Source organism: Aptenodytes forsteri, unplaced genomic scaffold (genome assembly GCF_000699145.1).
Source record: "Aptenodytes forsteri isolate BGI_AS27 unplaced genomic scaffold, ASM69914v1 Scaffold41, whole genome shotgun sequence".
In the NCBI taxonomy this organism is placed as follows: Eukaryota; Metazoa; Chordata; class Aves; order Sphenisciformes; family Spheniscidae; genus Aptenodytes; species Aptenodytes forsteri.
The window spans coordinates 955,528-971,997 of record NW_008796211.1 but is presented as its reverse complement, the minus strand read 5'-3'; the positions used below and the strand labels follow the sequence as shown (position 1 = coordinate 971,997).

At 35.8% G+C, this 16,470-nt stretch overlaps 1 protein-coding gene across 10 annotated transcripts in view; it reads left to right on the top strand.

Moving 5' to 3' along the window:
• The window catches only part of MEF2C (myocyte enhancer factor 2C), a 139,408-nt gene that overhangs the window by 46,604 nt on the left and 76,334 nt on the right, over positions 1-16,470 (top strand). The window lies entirely within an intron of this gene.

Below are 16,470 nucleotides of genomic sequence, written 5' to 3'. Positions count from 1 at the left end.
TAAGACCGTATAGAGTCTGCAGCCTTGATACTAGGCTGGTCTTGGACATTTAATTCAATTTCCTCAACTTTTTTCCCAAAGTCTCAGTGCTACTATTGTTAAACTAAATAGAAAAATTGTCACTGACTTCCACATGCACAGAAGCAATCAGAATGTGGGATACTGTTTTCAGGAACGCTGTTTCCAAGCTCTACAATCAGATTTTTAAAATAATTGTAAAAAAACCTATAACATCTTGAATTAGGTTATGACATGCTGTCGACATTTCCATTTAGTAGAAGCCATTACTGACTCAGATGGTTTTCACTTCTGCAGCACAACATGGATAGATAGGAGGATGAACATTTTTAAAGTATTTCATCATACATAATTTGTTAAATCTGAAGTAAAAAAAAAGAATGCTGGAGATTTCTTAGAGATATAGTGATAAGTAAACAGCAGATCAATTTGATAATTATGCTTGGAAAATATGTTGCTTAATAGCAGTGGACTGATACTTGTCATTTATACGTGATCTAATTGTAAAATTATCTGATTTTACCTATGAAGAGAGGAAATTTAGGCTTACAGAATAGGAACTCACTCTGATACAGTATTTCCTTACGATGAAGAACTTGCTTTTAATTATTCTGCTGTTACTGTTAGCAGCAGTTTTTTAAAGCAGATTTATTATCAGGAATAAATACTAAATTTGAAGCTGGCTTATCCATAACATGTAGTTTTAGTCTAAAAAAAAGTATGATGAAAAAATACAGTTTTTATCTGACTCTTGTTTATTGTATTATTTGTTAAGTACTACTGGCTTTGCACCTTGAATTTTATTATTCCCATCTCAAACTGTCTCTAGGGCCAAAAGTGTATTTTCTGTAATAGACACAACAATGTAGTTGATATGGAATGGATTTTGTCCAGTCTTTTTGTCTATTCCTTGCAAAATGGAAATTAATCTCTTTAGCTTGAGGCTGCATAGTTTACTGTCATTAGTTGGGGACAGTCAAAGACATGTGAAGTTTCAATAGTAGAGAAGCCTTGGGATTTTCAGCTATTTCTGAGATCTTAATCAAAAATGTTACTGATTGCTTGGGAATCAATGAACACACTCCTGAGGAAAAAAAAGGCAGCATAACCTTAACATTATTCACAGTGTTTTGTTAAAAGGGACAGTGATTCATAATGATTATTTTTTTATCTTAATATAATGTAGTGAAGAATATTAAAGAACATTAGGAATTTTTGCTCCATGTAAGTAGGTCAGAAATCTTCAGTGCTTTTGATCGTTTTGAGACAGTCTTACACACATGAGTAGCTTAAAGTTTTCCTTTTGACCTCTCGGCATATTAAGTTTTAGTATATTCAAAAGTCTGTGCATATTCAGTGCTTTTGAAACCATAGCTTTACAGTCGACAGATACTTCAGTACCGATATAATTGCTGTTTTAAGAGAATTAACTTTGTGCTGATGACACAGGCTACAGCCTCTAGCATTAATGGAAACGGCATTTCTGAATCATTTAAAGACTTTAAGGGGGAGAAAGGACCCTTAAAAATCATCACATTCCACTTCGGGAGAATACTAACTCCATTATATTATTCTCTGTTAGCATTGATTAAAATTTGTCCCTTCTTTTATCCATCAACATAAAATTATATTTGACTGAAAAGTTTATATATAGAGTTAAAACATTTTTAAAAATACATTGACTAATGTCCAGTCAGACTACTGAGTTTCAAAACTTTGTTTTTCTTGGGTCTCTTTCAAACAGAAAAGAGGAAGCACTTCCTTTTACAACCCGATATCAAGACAAGGACACACACGCTCACATATGCACACACATACAAAACAAGGTACTATTCAAATCGCCTTAGAGTTTAGTGACTGACACATAGGATCCTAAATGATAGCAGGAAAAAAAAATGCATAATGCTTGTAAAAAATAGCAGCTTAATTATGCAGTGTTTCAGTAATTAAAATACTGCTGTGCAAAATATAAGGAATAAAGATTATTGTTCAGAATAGGCATCACAGTCAGGGTTCTGTGTTAATAAAGCAACAGGCTTCATTTTCCGTGCATATATACGTGAAAACTATTTTTAATCAATGTATTTATTTAAAGGACGGTTGCAGGCTACATTCAGATCTCATTTTCACCAATGTAAATGTGAAATAATGGAACTGGCTGCAGTGCAGTTTTACTCACGGCCGTGCATTTGAATAGCTAGGATCACAGCGCTGGCCCTGAGGCTATAGTACACAGTTTTACAGTACTGTATTTTTTGTAGCAATAAGGACATGCTGTGTTTTCAGAGGAATGTCTTGACAACAAAGTGCATCAATGAAGGCCACCTCACTCACAATGAAGGTCTGTCTTTTAAAATAGCACTAAAACAAAATAACGGTTGTGTTTTGGCAAGGGCCTTAACTATTTACAGCACAACAGCCAGAACAGTAAATAGTGCTTTAGTACCCGGATCTCCCTAAGCTGTAACTCCAAACCTGGAGGAAATACTATAATTAGGGGTGCTTTTTTCTGTAGTTTTTTAAAATATAGTATCTATTATCGATGTAAACATTCAGAAACCCAGACTGATACGTCTTTTTTAAATGCAGAATTTTGATTTGTGACAGCTGCATTGGATCTTTAATCATATATTATCTTTATGGGAGCCTTTTTCTAACATATGTTAATTGGCTGTTTTCTGTGACAAATTATGAGCTCTTACTTTGATGAGGTTCAATTGCAATCATGTTGGAGCTGAGTATGTAGAGTTTCCAGCCCCCGCTGGCTCCTTAAACCACTACAAACATCTGCACGTCACTGCAGTGCTGAGTAATGGCAGGATTTGGGTTGATCTGATTTCTGTACAGATTTTTTTCCAAAGGATATTTTCAGCTCTTTGCACTAAATCTGTTACAGGGTTTGCTGTTTTTAGCAAAAGAATGATCTAAAATTAACATCTTGTATGGGATTATTAGACTACAATGAGAAATAATTTGCAGCACAGTATACTGAAATCTTTTTTAATCTTCAGAAATTTCAATGCGCTATTAGAAATTCTCTGTCGACTGTTAGTGCATCTTACAGTTCAAATTTACCAGAGTCATATAGCATTTCTGGGAGTAAAATTGTTGTCTGCCTTTTGAAGTCAATATTTTTTAAATTCCTAAGTGTAACATTTGCAAGTTCTTTAAAAATAAATTTAATTTACTTTTTGAGAAGTGGTTGGCATCACTTTAATTTTTTAAATTTTTACAAGGAACGTATGTTTCCCAGCTGGACAGGAAATGTGTCTAATTATGTTTTACATAAACTTGCACATCTTTCTGCTAGTAAAGAAAATGTTGCACTGAAGTTTAGTGTCTTTCTATCTTTTTTGTGTTTAAGGAATATCGTGTTTACATTTGTTCAGTATGTAAATTAAAGAAATATAGAAAACATTCAGCACAATGGAAGTAGTATTGCTTTGAGCTTTTTTTACTTGTTACTTACTCTCTTGGTGATAATTGTACACATAATCTTAATTTGTACAGCAATTCATTAGAAATATTGAGATAGAAAATGTGTGCTGTATTTTAATAGGTTATTACTCAAAGCTGTACTTAGGGTGAATGTGCAGAAATACAAAATCTTATATATTTTAATACAGAGAGAGTAGTCTGGTCATAAAATGGATGGAGCATCATCTTTTCAAAAACTGTGTCAAACAATATCAATTACATTGCAATTAATTTAGCAGAACACCACACAGCTCAGCTTTGACCTAAACCAAATGGCAGTAGATAAATCTGTCCCATTTGTTCTTCAGAGAAAAGATGGGGGTTAAATTTCCAGGCAGGTGTTAGAGTTTAGAATAAGAAGAGCCAGATGTGTATGGAAGCTACTTCGGTCTCACGAGGCTGGTTTTAATTCAGCTATTTCCCTGGAGTACCACACAATCAATGAGTTCCAAATCCTGGGGCTACCTGCCTTTACGTGAAATCATGGGAACGTTTCTTCACAGCATACTACTGAACATGTGTGGAAAAATTAGAGCAGAAATTAAAGGTAAAAAAAGGTTAACCTCAGAAGTTACACGGTGTCACATTTCTTTGAATTTCTGAAATGAAGAGATGATAACCAAGTGAAAATGCTTAAAGAAGAGATGTATCACTATAAGGAAAGTTGTAAGCAGTGCAAAACTCATACCATGGATATTTAATATATTTCTCTAATCACTGCTCACTGTAGGCAGTGTTTTAAAAGTCAGCATATGTAGGTCATGTGCAGCACAGTGAGAGGCATTAAAGCTAGGTGAATTGAATCAGGGAGGGGTTTCCAAAGGATGATTTTGAGCGTGTTGTCCCTACTTCAGTATGTCTGTAAAAGTAAATTGATGCATTGCATCTTGAATTAGTCTACACAATGGCATTCAGTTCCACTTGATAAGATGAGCTTAATTGGCTTTAAGAAAATAAAGCAAGGTAAAGGAAGATGTACAAGTGAAAGAGAGGGCTTGGCACTTTATTGGATTTTGAGGCCTGTGAGCCATGTGTCTTAATTGGGGCCAGTTGGGATCATTTAATAATTGCTGTCAGAAGATCAAATTTAATTCTCTTTATAAAAAGACCACAGTGGGATAGAGTTAAACAAATTGTCATCTGAGGTTTCAAATGAACAAAGCTTTAATTAGGTTGATTAGGATGCTGTAAGAGAGAGAGGGTAAGAAACAGGAAATTGATGAATCTGCTGTGTACCATGTTGGACCTTATATGACAGTACTGTCAAATATCTTTATTTCAAGAAGATATACATTAGCATAAAGGGCTATAGTGCAAGAACAACATGTATATAAATGCTTTACATATACAAGATAATTATAACTTTCTGTAATCAGTGATTTTAAGCACAGATATTAATATTTTTATGATCATAATCTTGCCCTTAACATTACTTTCATACATTTTTAAATCTGCTAAATGATCTTCTCTATTTGTTTACATACTCACTGACTATGCCAAATGAGAACTATAGTATATTTACTGAAAGCCCTCAGAATTTCTCTATTGTGTAATAAATATTCACTGTACTTACTTCTCAGAACATTTGCATGAACAAATCCCCAGGTTTCTTATTCCCAGGTTACCAACAGAGAAACTGAGTAAAAAATTAAGGTGGCATGAAATGTTTCTGGCAGAAAAAGGAACAGATCTCAGCCATGTTTGCATCCCAACCTTAGATTCAATTCTTTACACTATGCTGCCTGCTACTTTTGCCGCAGCTGTCTGTTTCTAAGAATATTTTTTGTCAGAAATCACCTTGCATATCAATAGGGCTTGAAAAATGCCATTTCTGAGAAAACATAATGTACATTCAAGGCCGCAAAAAGATTTAGCTAATGTATCTTTGTATTGATTATGTTTTGTTTTTTCAGCATGCTTCTAGGACAATAATAAAATGAGCAATGCTGGCAATGATCTGTTTAGAAAAAAAAAAGCGCTCATTCAAGATAGAACGGAGACTATCAAGCAAATTGCACTGTATTTCCCTCTGCAAATTAAGCACATTTTATATGTCTGTTTTTTTCTGATACTTGTCAAGGATGTTGACTTTTTGCATTGGCTACTGCCAAATGCAATGTGCTTTGTATGTGCAAGAAATAAATAAATCCAGCTGCATGTGCTAATGGAGTGGTTATAGCTGAGGTTCAGTAGGCAGGGTGTGATGCTCACTTGTGGCTTTTATAGTTGTAGACGGTGGTAGGTGTACCTCTGTGGTAAACACCTTCCGTTTCAGTAGAAAATTTGCTTTTACAGGTCTTGAGGTAAGAGCTGTTAGACTCCGATTCTGTGAAAAATTAGAACAAATCCTCATGTGGAAAGTGTGAATTAGTTACCTAATACTATTTTCAAAAACTGACTGTGAACTATGATGTGGTTGAACAGCACGCTAAATTAGATGGGGCTATTTATGTCTTTGTAACTGATTCGAGATGGATCTTTAGTATATAAAGTGCAGCTCTTTTAGCTCTTTATCATATCAAAGCGTAACTCCTCAGTGTGCTGTATATCTTACATTTCTCCATTCTCTCTCTTTCTCTCTTTTCATGTTAATATTGTTAACAGAAATATGTCTATTGCTTGCCCGTTTCTCCACCACCAAGGACAAAAAAAATCTGTAGAATATCCCACTGAGCCAGAGCAACAGAAAATTCCTTCCTCAACAGACAACATAAGTCAGTTGTTTCAGGCACCTTGCCCATTTCTTCTCCCACGAGGCATCTTTTTCTATTTTCTCCCTCATAGCAAATTCCATGTTATCTTTCTTTTCTTATAGCCTTGTTTGTTTATGCATTTTTTCTAGTTCCAAACCAGTGGGAATCCAGTTTGGATCTCCCAGCGTAGAGAGATGCCTCTTGTCAAGATACAGCCAGGAGGTAGAAAGCAAGTAGCTTCAGCAAATGAGTGATGGTCTGCTAGCACTAGCAGATATGGCCATGTACTTTATTTCTTCGTAGTCAGAACCTTCCATTTTTCTAACAGATGCTTCATCCTGAACATGCAAAATTCCAGACATGAGGCACCAGCCAATATATGTGCAAGGTTTATTTCCTATCATGTGGCTTATAAGAGGTATCAGATCTCTGTAATCACGATATAAGTGCTTCTTTGCTATACTGACACTGTACTTCTCTCTTTTTCCTTTTTTTAGAACAGATGTATTCTGAGTTCATGTGTTTCTACTTAAATTGTGTGTATATTGTATATTTAAAAGCAGCAACCTTTCCTAATTTATGAGCTTTGCCATTAGAAAAAGACATATATTTCACAGACAGAGGCAGTTCTTCTCCCCTATTCGGTGAAATGCAGGTGTTTTCATTTTTTTTATTAGCCTTATTATGTACCTGACATACATTTCATCTCCTTTTGTCCTTGGGAAAAAAATGTCTGAGTGGGATTGGAAGCATTAATGTAGACTTTTCAGCTGTCATGGTCATTGGGAAGATTGATATATTTCCCTTGCCTTTTTTCTTTTTTTTTTTTTTTTTTTTCCTTCTTCCTCCTCATTTTAAGCCTGCAGCTGTCTCTGGGCAAGCAGTTGAGTTCAGGGAGTGTCATAGTTTTTATACTCATATTAACATTTGCACAGAATGAATGAACAGTTAGCAGCTCAGCAGCTCTCCACCATGTTGTGCAGTCTACTTTACATTTCAGAAGAACTATATTTAATTCTTGACATTTCTGGGAAGGTCAGGAATTAAAGGGAAAAGGGTGTGTTTCTAGAACTGGGTGTACAAAAGACAGAAGCAGAACATCTCTATATCTAATCATTCCTCTCTAAGAAATGAATTGCCAGATGAAGGATGTACTGATCTGAGGTTACTTTAGAAAACTAATAAAGGTGCTTAAATATGAAAGTTACGTGTTTAGGTCTTAGGGAAACTAACTGTCTGTTTCTGTAGTAGTATAGTTGTAGCTGAGATGGTCTAACACCACAAAAGAGAGAAGGTTTCTGGGCAGAGGTAATATACTTCATTAGACCAGCTTCTATAGCTGGAAAAAAAGGATGAGCTTTTGGGTACACTGAGGATCCAAAGAAGGGGTTGTTCACCATAAAGGCGATTTTTTTTTTTCCAACTCGGTTAATCTATATTAGATATTACCTCTGCTTACAAAGCTTGTCTAACTACTTTTTCAGTACTAGTGATGGATCTGTTCTCATGTTTGCACTAGTACAAAGGATTAGCTCCATAGAAATCAGTGGCATTCTCTAGATTTAAAATTATATCAGTCTGAGATTCACTCCATCTTTGACAGGTCAATTTTTGCTTTGGGTGACTGGTTGCATCATATAAGATATATTAGTGAAAAATAAATAAATAAGTAAATAAATGTCTAAGGCATTAGTAATAGTCAATCCATATGGAATCAAATTTTTCAAGCCTGAATAGGATAACAGCAAACTACTAGCTATTTAGCTTGAGAGACTGGCACATACAGCTTCTGTGGATCTTCCAAGATTTGGTCAGATTTTGAGGAATTTCTGTGGCTCAGGGACACCTGCCGGAAGTCTTTCGTGTTTGATTGCTGCAGTTCTCTGCTAGGAAGCTGAACCATGTTAGGGGCTATGCTTAAGAGATATTGCCCCCTTTTGGCTTGAGGAGCTGGCCAAATTCAGGGTATTACAGGTTGTTTCCATTAGAGCAGGGAAGCTGACAAGTGACTCAAATATTTCCTTGATACTGTTTGTTTACAAAGATTTCTTATATCTCTAAATGTAGCAAGACTTGAGAGTTAATGTCCATTATCAAGTATTAAAGTTTGAGTTCCCTTTCCCATCAGCAGTAACTCCAAAGGCATTTCTCTGTGTCAGTTTTACTTCAGGGCTCTATTCCCTGTGTTTTCTATAACTGAGCTCTCTCCCAATGTCTCTTAATTTTCAGCTTCTCTTCATGGTCACAAATCACAAACCTCCATAAAATAATACCTAACGAAGTTCTTTCCTGTCTTTTATTCAAGTATCCAGGTCTGTATGATCACAGAAGTTATGCTCACCAGTAGTAATCCTACCCCTTCTACCTTCGTTCATCTTCCAGCCGTTACTCAAATTACTCTTAAAATGGCAATACCATGAGCAACACTTCCCAGCCAGAAAAAATGTTATACCGCCTTAACATATTTATACAGTTTTCCTGTCAAGATACTTCCCATCATTAACCTGAAACAGTTCATCTTTCATTCAAGCTTTACCTTGACAATTTTTGTCACTCGCTTTGGTCATCTTGGAAAGGATTCCTTTTATTAACCCCTTCACAATATTTCTACAGAATCTGTTATCTGGCAGAGGCACACATTTTCTTCTAATGAGGAACTTACTCATATCTCAGATTTTCTTCTCTTAATTTCTAAACTTATGTTCCCAGTTTTAAGGTACTTTCATCCTCAGTTTTGTCCCTATTCTACCTCCTTAAGTGATCCTTCCTAATTTTCAGCTTAGTCTTTGAACCAAATACAGTGCTCACTCATTTACTTGCTCAGTACTTTAAAAAGACTTTGGGTTCTTATTATGTTTTGTCCTGTTTCTAAAAGCTTTCTCTTTTCTTTTAAAAACTTCCTGGAAAGTTTCATGTGCAAATATGTAAGATACCCCTTTTCAAAATATGATTATTAGATTTCTACAACCCAAATCTTTGTTCTTCCTCACAGAGATGAAGTGGTGGTGCAGCAAAAACTTAGAACAGCAGAACTCAGCATGTGGTGTTAAAGATAGGCAGGCATGATTACAGTGCCCTTTGAGTGAGAAAAGGGAGGATCCTGGGTCAGAGTGTATAAAATTCCTCTGGAGCTTGTTGGTTGAAACTGAAGGAAACCAGGTCTGTGTAGATCTGAACAAGTCCACCTGTTTTACCCAAAATTTAATTCTCTTCTCCATCTACTCTGTCTATTGCTTCAGGACTGATCATTGACCATAGTTCAGATGCTGCTGTCTCCAGCTCTCTTGTCTAAGTGCATGTACCAAGCTTGCTTGCATCTCTGCAATTCAGCAAATTATAAGCAGAAAGTAATCAAAAATCTTTTCTGGTAACAAAGAATCCTTTTGAGAATCAATCCTTACTTTCTTCAGTAGAGGACAATCTAAAATTGTCTGCCACTGGTATTGGCATTACCAAGCACTTGTGCCCGCATTCAGACTGTATTTGATATTGCGGTACCTAGCTTTTTCCAATAATACCTGGAATTGTCCCTTGATTCTTAAAAGCTGTTGTGGGAATTTATGTTCCTCACCACAGACTTCCTCACATACAAGCACTAGTAACAAATATGTAAATCTAGATCTAACCACAGCCAGAGACTGTTTTCAGGTGATGCAATGAGTTAACTCTAGATATTTTAGGCTTTTCCTGTAATAAGCCAACACTCTCCAAAATCCTTTGTCTTTGTGTATAAGACCGCTCCCAAACTGTAAGCACTAGTATCTTACCAGTGAGAAAGATGTCTTTAAATATAGCTAGACCAAGATCAGAGTAGTTCCAAGACACCTTTTCAACACACAAGGTGCTAAATCATACTCTCTTGATCACTGAAATGCTTCCCCTTCTCCTCCAGCTCATTAAACGACAGACTGAATTTGTAAAACACCTTTCCTGATATTTATTGCGCACCTATTAACTATAATGCAATCCAATCAAATTATGAGCTCAAAACTATCGAGACTCCTAGCTGAAATTGCAGTGTTCCAGTTTCCCTACTCCATTTTCAGACAGGTTCCCATTCCTAGTCACTGTCTCCATTTCAGGCCAATTAGTTGATTCAGTTTTCAGTCCTTTATTTTTTTCCCTTGTAATGTTAGCATGTCTGATACAATAAACTGTAATGCTTGAGCACTTCGAGGATCTTATTCCATATTTATTGGTCAGACTCCCATTATGCCTGTCTAGCTGCCAAAGGTACATCATGAACATAATCATAAACCTGCAAACTTTTTCTTCAGACTATTTGCTTCCCATTTTTTTCAACTGGGTGATGGGTAGACACTGAAATATCACCTGGTAGTCATTGTAGATTTAAAATCAACTTTTCATGGGTATGTTTTTTAGTATGCTAGCATTTCACTTAATTGCTTTCCTTAAAATATGCATTACTGTCTGCATTTTTTGCTTTACAAATCAAATATTCGTCTTCATCTGTTCTTCAAAAATGTTGTAAATTAGCCAAGTCTTCCTTTCTTCATCAAGCGTAGCAGGCACATATCTCTTCGTACTGGGCTGCCGGCAATCAGTTTTCATCTAGATTGCCCGTGGTTGCTTCCTCTTTTGGTGCACCGCTGCAAGGAATGACTCACCATCTGTGGCAAATTCCACAATCACTTGGAAGGCCTTTGGCCTCCTATCGTGGATCTTTATCAGCATGTCCAGGTTTGGTATAACATGTATGTACTATTCAGAAAACCCTCCTTCACTGTGCCTGATGGACAACTCTCAGCACATCCTCTGGAAGGTAAGCTGAAGTCACTCCTTTCCTTTTCATATAGGCGTGGACCAGCTTAAATTGGTAGGTGGCTACAGACTAGATATTCAGCGTCTGGATAACTCAGTCTCTTGAAAAGCAGGGTCTGTGGCATAATGAAGTAGGAGTACTATTAGGAAGTACCATCCTCTCCAAAATTTTGGCCATGATGCTTAGTTTGCCCAAAAAAACTTTTCAGGGGAACTTTGCAAAACAATAGCAAGTGAAACTTTTCCACCCACATTGCATAAGTTCTTGCTCTGTGAGATAACTTGGTACTGTATTTGAGTTGTAAGCTACAGTGACCACAGTCGTCTGATTCCAGGGAGGTGAAGTATTCTTACAACTAGTTTTCAGAACTTTTAAACTCCAAATTCCGAAAGATTCACGATGCTGGATGTTCTCATGCCTCTTCCTCCTAGGCATCCAAATAATCTTATTCATCATAAGACAGTAACTTGGCTGAAAGAGAGGGATTTTCTGCAGTTCATTGCTACATTGTCAGTGTCATAGGAATATGTTCAAATATAAATGTGAAAAGCAAATAAGGTATATCTCCTGAAGCTCAGACTTAAAAATAAATGCATTCTGCTATCCTTTACAAATAAATAAATGGAGTAGCAGTTGGAATAGAGAATCTTACAAATTCAGCAGATGCTTTCAAAATCAGTAGTAAAATTAGTGAAATATGAATTCAGATCAAATGATTCAAGTTTTCTCTAAAATTTTTAATTAACAACTTAGATATAGGGAATGATTTTGCAGTTTGCTAGTTTATGAACATTTTACTCCTGCCTTGATGCAGAACTTAATTGCCCTTGAATTGTTCTCCGTTATAAATTAAACTCATGCCATAAATCAGGAGTCAGGCTAGATAAATGAAAAGATGAATAAGCTTTGGTAGTTAAAGATTACAAATATTTTCTTTATGCACAGACTTTTTCGGTTTGACGTACTCTCTCTCTAGTAGTCTGTCGTATTTCATCTGTTACATTATATCCATTATGGCTTAAATGTTTGTTTTATACTTCCTGTAGCAAAACGCATGATCTCTTGAGAGTTAAATTTAGTAGAATAAAACAAACTCCCTTCCAGTCTTTTCATGTGGCAGCCTGGCCATAAGATCAAAACGCATAAATGTAGGTTATGTTTAATTTCTAAATCAGAGTGTTGTGGACAGATGTTTGAAGCCTTAAGATGACTCAGATTCATTTGTTGCGTGGCTTTCTGCCTGGATAACCATACTGTAGATCGTGCCATTTCTGCTTTACTGATGTATTGCCGTGGTGATGACATATATAATTTTATCGTAACCTTTCTGTTAATGGCCCAAACTGTGTCTTCTCTAATGACCATGCAACCAAACCACATTGCATGTGAAGGACCACTTCTATCTTTAATGTCAGCTGATCTCAGTCGGTTAACATGAGGGATGATCGTTACTTTCACCCTTTCTGTATTTCTTTCAGTTTTATCCAGCTCAAGGTGACAGACCCAAAATGATCGGTTTCTTTATTTGATGCAGTATGCCCAGCTGTTTCCTCACTGTGTGGCCGTCTTTGTCTGTATATGGAACATAGTCAGCTAGGGATTTTACAGAAAACATTTCAGTGACCATTTTATTTGAATATGTGTTCCCCGCTGTGGATTTTCATGGTTATGTTGCAGTTTTTGCAGCTAGTTTTTCATCAGAAAGGTAGCTGATGTATTCTTACTCAGTACGTTTAGATTTTTAGAATCTCATTCAAAAATCTTTTGAGTAAACAGAAAGGCTTGTATAAAAAGATTTCATAGATCTTTGAAGCTGCTTTTATTTATCAAGATAAGAATGGTAAGAGAATGGGGACAGCATTTTTTTGTTTGCCTCCTTACATCAGGATAATAAAAAAAAAAATGTGGTTTAGTTGTTTAGTTTTAACCTAATTAATCCACTCAGAATGCAAGCTGCTTAATGGAACAGGGACATCTTTATGGCAAGTTTGTTTCTTTTGTAAAGCAACCATGAAAATGCTAAACCCTAGCACATTTTAACTTAGTTTTTCTCTGGCTGCCTTCTTGTTTATAAATTAAATATTTTGACTCTCCTGTTTTGATACTCCTTATTGCCCCTCTGTGTGACTTGTTCAAAGAGCTCTCTGTCTGGGGTGTTGCAGCAGAGCAGATTCAGACAGTTCTGCTCGGAGAAGGAAGTGGAGAGTTTTGGTTCCCATTTTGCACTTCTGGAACAGTTTAGGGAAGGAAGCACCTTTACACCTTTTATTGTTCGTGGTTGCTGACATCATATCCTTCCCTGACCACTCTGTGCGTGTTTCCTGCCATTCTATCAAGATTCTTCTGTGTTGCAGAGAAAGGATAGTGGGTGTGCATGTGTGTGTGTGTATGTGCGCGCGTGTATACGTCTGTGTGTGAATGTACGAGGAGAAACGGGAGCGGTTAAGTGATCTGCTGCATTTGTCCATTAGCTCTTTTCCCTTCTGAAGGCTCAGATCAATCTTCTGTCAGCTACCACTGCCTCTGCCAAATCATATAGTGAACAGAAGCCCGCCAAAAATGAAGTTCCTCTTTTTGTAAGCAGTCTGATTATATTTTTTTTTTTTTATGTTTGGGTTTGCAAAAAGAAAAAATGCTGAAGAGTGTAACACCATAGCATGTAACTATGTGTTTCTTTAAGTGCAATTTGTTTGCATGTAACCATGTCATTAAGTTGGAAGGTTTCTTTTATGTGGAGAGTTACTTCAACAAAGCTTCTGGAATTATTTTAAGTTCCTTTTTAGATTCTCTTGGATAATGAAAGCCTGCAGTACTATTTAAGTTTTGTAGTACCTTCAACTTTTCTAGCTAGTGTGCTTTATTAGTGCTAGGGAAATACAATTTATCAGTTAACAGGAACTTTAAATACTTACTATGTAATCCTTAATCCTGCAAGAACTGTCAAAAAGTATTGAGAACACTGGTGAAGTCCTAAAGCAGCCATGGGGATTTGTTGGTCTCCAGAGTTCTTTACCTTCTGTTTGACTCGGAAGTCACCAGCCTGTGAAGGTTATAGCCCCTGAACCAGATGTCTTGATTGACTCATCTGAATCTAACTGACACAGGATCAGTCCAGCTATCTGCTTTATATATGTACATGTGCAAATGTATATACTAGTTCAATGAATAGAACTATAGGCAAACACATAGTAAGAATAGCATGCGAAGCAGTACGTGTTGATACGTATGTATGTGTAAAAGAGTAAGACAGATGTAGAGAATACCACAGCATTCCCAGTTTGTTTCTAGTAGCAGTAAAAATAGCAGAAATTATTTTTGAAAAAGGAAATGAATTTGCTAGAAAAACTGAAAAGCTTTTATTTGAAATTAGACCAGTAAGCAAAAAGCAAACGGGAGAGAGATTTTTTTGTCAATGCAAGAAAACTTAACCCGCTGCCTGTTGAAGCGAAATTATGTTTCTTTGCAAATTGTATGTTGGATACATATGACCTAACACATTCTGTCTTCTCCTTCAGGTTCTCTAAGATTGTATGATAATATTTAATAACCAAATCATCCTTGCTCCCCTTCAACTTTATTTTCCTGCACATCTATGTTTCCACTTAAAATAAAACTAATGTAGTTAGTGGATTACTACAGGTAATGAAGAACAAAATTCTGCTCATCAAGTGTTGCATGAATTACTTTAAGATAATTTTGTGTAGATCATAGGAATTTTAAGTGTTCTGACTTTAAGCTGTCTATAAAAGCTTTTGTTGTTTGAAGACTGGTCTTAAATGTGGAACTGATAAGTGTGTGGGAGGGACTCAACATAGAGTTGTTGAGTCCACTAAGAATTCTCCACTAAGTTGTTCTCCACTAAGAATTTTGTCCTTCCTGGTAGATTTTCTCAGTATTCCGTGATTTTTCTGAACTCGCTCAGCATCAGCATCTTGATCTGCAGAGCAGCTCTCATCCTTGCTAACCTGTCACCACTGCTCTAATCTGTCCACCCTGACCTTCCACCTTGAAGTGAATAAGAGCTTAGGCAGGCGTAGTGCTGTAAGCCGATAGTGCCACTGGCTTCAGCTGAATGAAAGGAAAGGAAATTGTTCCATATGCATTTGCTGTGGATTAGCGTATTGGCTTACTGTTACAGAGAAAGCCTGTTAGACTCCTTTGGGTCCTGCATGTCCATGGGAAACACCATTCTAACTTGCTCTTTGTATCGGAGGTAAGACTATAGGAAAAACAGGAAAGAAACCCAGTCCGAGGAAATTTAAAACTGTTTCTAAAAATAGACTGCGTTTGTTTGTCAACACTGAATATCAGATAAGACTGTCTCCTAGCTTTGTTTGGAAAAAAAGTTTTATAAGTACATTAAATCAACTTAGTTTATTTCAAGGTTTTGGACTTTTTTGTTGTAAATATGATCAAGCGCCTTTGTGTCTTTTTAAGCAGTGAAAAGTTGAACTCTTTTCAAATAAGTAAAAAGCAGCAAAAAATTTTCACAGCCTTTGCACTTTATTATATTGGCAACATGAATTGTTCCATGTTCCATGTTCTGCATTACAGTAATGATTTAGGCATATATAAATATGCCTAGCAAATAATATAAAAAGACATTCATGTACAGAAAGGTAAGTATTATACTTGAAAATTTGTTTTGCCCAGCAGGTTAATTATATCATAGTGGCTGGGTAGAAAAATCAGATTGACTGCTTATTTGTTAACTTATTTTTTTTCTTAGAGCGATAAAACACTTCAGCAGCTTAATGTTTAATGTATGCAAAGAAAATCAAGAGAGAACTGAAGATCAGAATGAGTGAGGTCTAGCTTTTCTACCTCAGTAGCTTTGAATCAGAGCCAAATAATGGATTAAATGGCCAGGACATCGGCTTAGTGTTACGTAACATATTGCGAGAATTTATCAGGTTGGCTGCGAGACTACAAGTTTAAAATAAATAAGGAAATGCCAGCCTCTGTTTTAAAATTAGTAAATTTTTATTTCCAAGGCAATATTTTACTACAGTATGGATCTAACATAAAAACTTTGAAAAAATGATTTAAAATTAATCTTGTTCAGATTTTTTTTTCTTCTGTATTTAAAAGTACTCTGTGCTATTCTGGTCAAAATATGTAAATATAAAAATATGAATGTTAAAAAGGGAAAAAAATTGCATCTTTTACTTTAGTACTAGACTGAACATCATTTTTGTATTATATTTCTATCAAGTCTTTTATTGCTAAATACACTTTGGATATGATAGAAATTAACTTTGTGATTTATGACATTTTGTGAAATATGGAATGTGTACTGCGTTATATATTTTCATATATTGCATCTAACTGTCCTTAGTTTTATGACAGAACCAGAATTGTAAAGCTCAGGGAGCTAGTATCAGTGCATTACTAAAACTGTGAAAATATTTTTAAAACATTCTTAAATTATCATCTCTCCTTATTATTCTGTGCTATATAGCTTGTCTTTTGGTGCAAGAATTTTTATAAGGAAAGGTG